The 5,654-nt window shown below is 38.1% G+C and overlaps 1 long non-coding RNA gene across 2 annotated transcripts; it reads right to left on the minus strand.

Annotated features, from left to right (window-relative positions):
* Positions 1–440: 440 nt before the first annotated feature.
* LOC121067320 lies at positions 441–5,567 on the minus strand. 2 transcript variants are annotated; one of them, XR_005818237.1, is made up of 4 exons: positions 5,455–5,567; positions 4,568–4,691; positions 3,828–3,981; positions 441–1,309 (listed from the first exon to the last, which is right to left on the minus strand). It is a non-coding gene; the product is annotated as an uncharacterized LOC121067320 (long non-coding RNA). The 2 variants fall into 2 exon arrangements; XR_005818238.1 differs by lacking the exon at positions 3,828–3,981.
* Between the last annotated feature and the right edge of the window lie 87 nt (positions 5,568–5,654).

The following is a 5,654-nucleotide window of genomic DNA, read 5'->3' on the forward strand; positions in this document are numbered from 1 at the left end:
CATATCCAACAAATCTTACCCTCTATTGTGATAAAGGCCTGAATTTTGGTTTCATGTATTGTGTAAGGAAGAATAACTCCTTTGCCTTTACAAGCATTATTTCTGATTTAATTCAGGAGCACAGTCAGAATCATTTTACATCAATGACTGTTTACATTATAAACATTGCCCTACATATACCTCTGCCATTCTAACAGTTGTTAGAATGGAACCAGTATTACAGCAGAGGGGAATAATGTCTGCAGTCAAACAGCACCATGAATGAAAATGAAATTTGGCCACAGATGTTTGCACTAGATTTACAGTCTGACACGCCTAGCCAGGTTGAGCTTGCATCATAATCTAATAAAAACCTAATAATACCTTTTCACTTAGCTCACTCAGCCACATATACCAGGCTTTAGAGGTGTCAGATCTAAAAAGAGAATTGTGCTTCTGACTTAGATATTTTTTTTTTATTGTTCAGGAACAATACGTTGCAAGAAACGGTTCCTTACCCAGAAGGAGAATTCCATTTTATAAAATAAAAAAAAAAAAAAGAAAAAAGTCAAGCAATAAAAAAAAACATTTCTTATCAAATCTGTCCTGAGCTGATGCACTCAAACTTGAAAGCTTGTTCTCCTATCTCTTACGACTTTTAAATTCTGAAGAGGTTTGACAGGCAGAAAATGAACAGATGCACACTAGAGGTGGGAGATGATCTTGTAGGAGGTCTAAGCTTGAGTTATGCAAAGATAAGGATGCGGAGGCATGCCTGCATGGTGGAGTGCTGTGTGGGTAGAGCAACCCCCCAGAATGCACTTCTTTGCAGGACTGGATATTACATACGGCTTGCAAATGACTTCCTGCCTGTCCATTTTGTATTTTGGTAGATATGTGAAGATACCAATAGAGACGTTTCACCAGAAACAGGCTGGACTTCTGGTTCCAAATCTCATTCTTTCTGTCCCATTTCTCCTGCGACAGTCATCTTTTCAAAGCCAGCAAGCAAGCAGTTTCTCTAGCTCTCACACAGGCATCATATGCTTCCTGAACCAGGTTTTCTCTGGCATCTCTGCTCCCTGAAGATGGATGCCTTTGACCATGGGAAGTATACTGAGCACCAGTACTCTGGTGCTTTGTCGTTTCAGCCTTTGACAAATCTTCGCCTCGATAGCCAAGTGTCTTCTGTGGTTGGAAATGCACACAGCATGAAAAAGCATATTTTTGTTGTTTTTTATGGTTACAAGATCAAGAACACTGATGCAGGAAGGTGGGACATAACTGTTAGCACGCACTAATGCAACTATTGTGATGCCCATTAACTCACCTGTATAAGAAGCATAAACAACAAAAGAGTTATCAGGGTTATTTTGATAACAACAGATTTTTTTCAATGCTGAGTATCTTTGAATCAGAGTGCTTGAAAGAACAACTATAGTTCTTCACATTTATGTATGACAGCAAACCTCAAGGTTAGTCAGAGATGTTCTTGGAAACTACATTTAACTAGGAAAAAAAACCTTTAAGTATTATAGGTACAGTATCCTCCCTAACTTTCTGTATGAAGGTGCAAAATATGACTTCCTGTTGTCGTCATATACTTGCCTTCTGGTGGGTACTCATTAGATGAGGTTCAGTCAAACTTGACTCATATGAACAAGAAAATTCTTTATGCATTTACTTTAATATTCCAGGGAATTTTGTAGTCTGATTTATGAAGGACAGATATGAACATTCCTGGTCAAACTCTTGTATAAAAGTTTTGATTCACTTTAAATAGATATCGAAAGCAAAGCTCCTGTGCATTTCCAAGAATTAGTAAATTGCAGTGCTGTGGTGTATTTACTGATCCATCTATTTTAAACTAAAGCATTCTCCATAAAAAAGATATGCTTTAAGGTTAATAAATCTGTGTTAGAACATATATAGAATACTTATTTCTGAACGTAGTTTATTCTCTACTAATTACTTGACTTAAATTAAAAAGAAAGTTGCAAACTCATTTACGATTCACAGTGAAAAATATATTGCAAACGTTATTTCATTAGGCACAGGGAAAGATCACATTAAAACTGGAAATATCAATTCCTGTTGCCTGTATGATAATAAATTCCTATTTTATAGTTTAACAAACAATCTTTTAAAAATAAATTCTAAAAGTCTAGAAAGGTAGTTCTGGAAATCCAGTGTAGAACAGGAAAATATACATGGATATTGAGATTGGGCATATATTGGGAAAAATGAGTGTTACAATAATTTATTCTGCTCTAGGCAGTGTCACAAATCTATCATGGCATACAATAAAACACCAACAAGTCTGTATACTTTACCACAAAAAGCACATCTGAATTAATAATATGACAGCCTTCGATGAAGTAGAAGATAAACCTAATAGAAATAAACTTAGAAGGAAAAGTCATCTAAATATACCCTTTATATCACACACCTAAGATCAATGAGTTTTTAATTCCCTTTTTTTTCTAGAGGAAAGCCGCACAATTGCAAAAGTGTAAATTGCAGTTCAGTGAACATAAAAAGTATACATATGAAAAATACTTGTGGAGCACAAAGGACGATCTTTCTCGTGATCTTCTGGAGAAACACAGAAATTACTGTTAGGGAGGTCTAGGAAAAAATGTATTTGGTGTTGTCATCTGGGTAGATTAGGGACTGGTTTTGAAGGTAAATAAACATTCCAGTACAGAAATATTTGTGATGTGAGCACTTGCAGTACCACAGAATAGAAGGAAGATATGTTGTTTGCATCTGTCCTTTCATTCAGGTCTACCATGTTTGTTTATTTATTTATTTGTTTCCCATATTGTAGTTCAACTTTGCATTTTATAATCAAAATAAATCTATATCCTGAAGATGTCTATGCTGACACATCACCTCTAAACTACTTTTAACCCCATGTCCTCCTGCTACTGAAAGAAACTTTATTTGGCAGCTTCCCCTGATAATGTGTACTAAAGATTTAAAATAATATACTTGGCTGTGAATGCAGGAAGTTGAAAAACTGGCTTCTGTTGCCAGCTTTGTAGCAGAAGAAGCAGACAGGTGTAGTCACTAAGATCTTAAACCACCCCTAAAGCAGATTTTGAGTTGGAGTCCAAAGAAACTGACCTCTCCATCTGAAAGACATTGTCTTCAGCTCCTTAGTTTTTTTTAGTATTTCATCTTAGCTTTGTGCTATTAAAACAAGGAGCTAAAGAAGTGAACTCATAAATCCTTTTTTCCAAATTCTATCCCAAACTTACCTGTGGTTAATGGATACACTTCCAACAACAGACAAAACCTAAACTGACATATTGACTTCCAAACCTTTTCTGTAACAGAAGTTGGAAAAGTATATTTCTCTTAAGATGGTTGCAAAGCCAGCAGAGCAACACACAAATGGGGGTAAAAGCTAAAGATGTACAGGTTTAACAGAAGCAAAGTGAAGCTAAAGGAGAACAAGTTTTGTAAGGGACAGAGTGATTAAAGTAATCAGTAAAGTAATAAATGGTTTGGTCCGAACAGTTATCTTTTCTAATTGTTCAGCCCCCCCAATCTCCCTTTTTCCCTTTTTAACCTGTTTCCCATTTCATGCTCCTAATCAGGTTCAAATGAGGTGTATCTGCTCCATCTTTGCAAGCTTGACCTACTTTAGAGGGATTAACAGTGCTGTGACATGTCTACCCTGTTTTAGGAACACTCAGTTCTGTTTTAGAAATGAAAGCAACTCTGCCTTGTTCCTGAGCAGACTTGCCTAAACTGCAAACCTCCTCAGTGCTGAATGTGGCTAGCAATTACTTCCAAACCTGTTCTATATTAACTGGTAGAGAAGAGTTCCTTAGATGTACCCTAAGTTTTTTTCTTTCTTCATTCTGAAGTCCATCTTTCCTGGTCCTTTTGGATTCATAGGAACCTCCTCATATATTTGGGGCCATCATTTTATATGCTTCCCCTTCTTCACTTCATGGAGATCTGTTTTGTCACCTCTCTCCCTCACATGCTCTTTGAGGACAGAAATATAATTATTCAGCACCTTGTACCACACAATAAAATGTTCCTTAACCCTTACTTTCACACATCAGCTCTTTGTCATGTAAATCACCTAATTTGATTCCAGCAGGTGAATTCCTCCAACACCTTTCAAACTTCTTTTGGTTTTGGCCGATCACTTTTTTCATTTTCTTCAGAGAATCTACAGGAAAACCAGTGTATTTCCCTCAGGCTTCCCCAGTTCTTACTGAGCAGCAAGTAAAAGTCCTTCCTGTACTATCTCATCACAAGGGAACTTCAGCTAAGTATGTCTTCTCAAATAATTTCTACTGCTGTATTTCTTTCTCTTTCCTACATTATTTCACATCTAAATACTCTTAGGTCTAAATATTTCTAAAATATCACATTCAACATCAAAACTATTCACTCAAGAAGGAAGGGGACTGATAAATTAGTTTTTTGTTTGTTTGTTTGTTTGTTTACAAACCACATAAATAGCTAAAGGATTAGAAAAAAAATAATATTGAGACTGAGTTCAGTCTCTGTGTACTGCATGGAAGATAGCAGAAGGTATGTGTTCCCTGAGGCTCTTACTTACTTAATACTCAGCTGGCATTAATTGTGGTAGCAGGAAGCTTACAGCTCACAAAGACAGGGCTCTCAATGCTGGGAAACTATCAATGAAAAATCTTCTTTGGTAGCAGCAGGTAGTTTTTGAATACCTAGTGAAGAAAGAATATAAGTCATCATTGAATCATTGGGAGATGTGACCTACCCTTGTACAGTAGCAAGTGAAGAAAATTGCTATTGATGTTTCATTTCTGTATAGTGTGAGGAGTGCTATGGGCAGGCCTGTCTCCCTGCTCGCTCAGTGTTGGAGGAACCTCGAAAGCCCTCAGCTGCTTCTAAATTCCTCCTGATTATGAGCTGTCTTTTGCTTCTGTCCCCAGATGCTAATGTTGAGTCCACTTGAGTGTCAATAAAGGCCAGACCTATAAAAGCCTAATAAAGGCCAGGCTTTAAGGAATGGTTTGATCAAAACCCAAATTCCTATGAAGAAGAAATTGGAGCAATGTAAAGGAGCCTCGTTAGACAAACTGGCAGTGTGACAAAATGGTGGTTAAGTCTTAAAATTTCCTCAAGCAAGGAAGAAAAAAAAAGCTGTGTAAATGTTTTCACAACAGGGCTTACTAACCTTTGGAGTAACTTTTAGAGAATTCATCACATGGAATTTTCCGAAATCTTGGCTGAAGACTACAATCTGTGTGTGGCAGGAAAGCAGATCAGACCTTTACAGCAGTCTTCTCTGCTTTATTCTGGTCGATTTACCAGGTTATGGAGGTTGGCTGTCCTAATCCCCATTAACTGAGGGTGCAGGCACTACACTCAGGGGCAGGGCTGCCGTTCAGAGACCAGGGCACCCTAAAAGGCATGGTGCTGAGAGGAATCTGACTGAAACCAGCAAAGAAACGTGAAGTCCTGTACCTGGGTTGGGCTAAAGTATGTGCTGGGGTCGGCTGACTGGTTTCCCGACAGAATGTAGTGGGGTCGGATGACTAGACTTGAAGGGACAGCGCTGGTGGCCAACAGCATCCCAAGCTCGCCCTTTCACTTGGCACTCCCAAACACGGGGATGGTCACCCCGATACGAGAAAGCCGCCAAAAGCCGGCCGAGTCCCGTGAAA

Source organism: Cygnus olor, chromosome 3 (assembly GCF_009769625.2).
Source record: "Cygnus olor isolate bCygOlo1 chromosome 3, bCygOlo1.pri.v2, whole genome shotgun sequence".
NCBI classification, from domain to species: Eukaryota; Metazoa; Chordata; class Aves; order Anseriformes; family Anatidae; genus Cygnus; species Cygnus olor.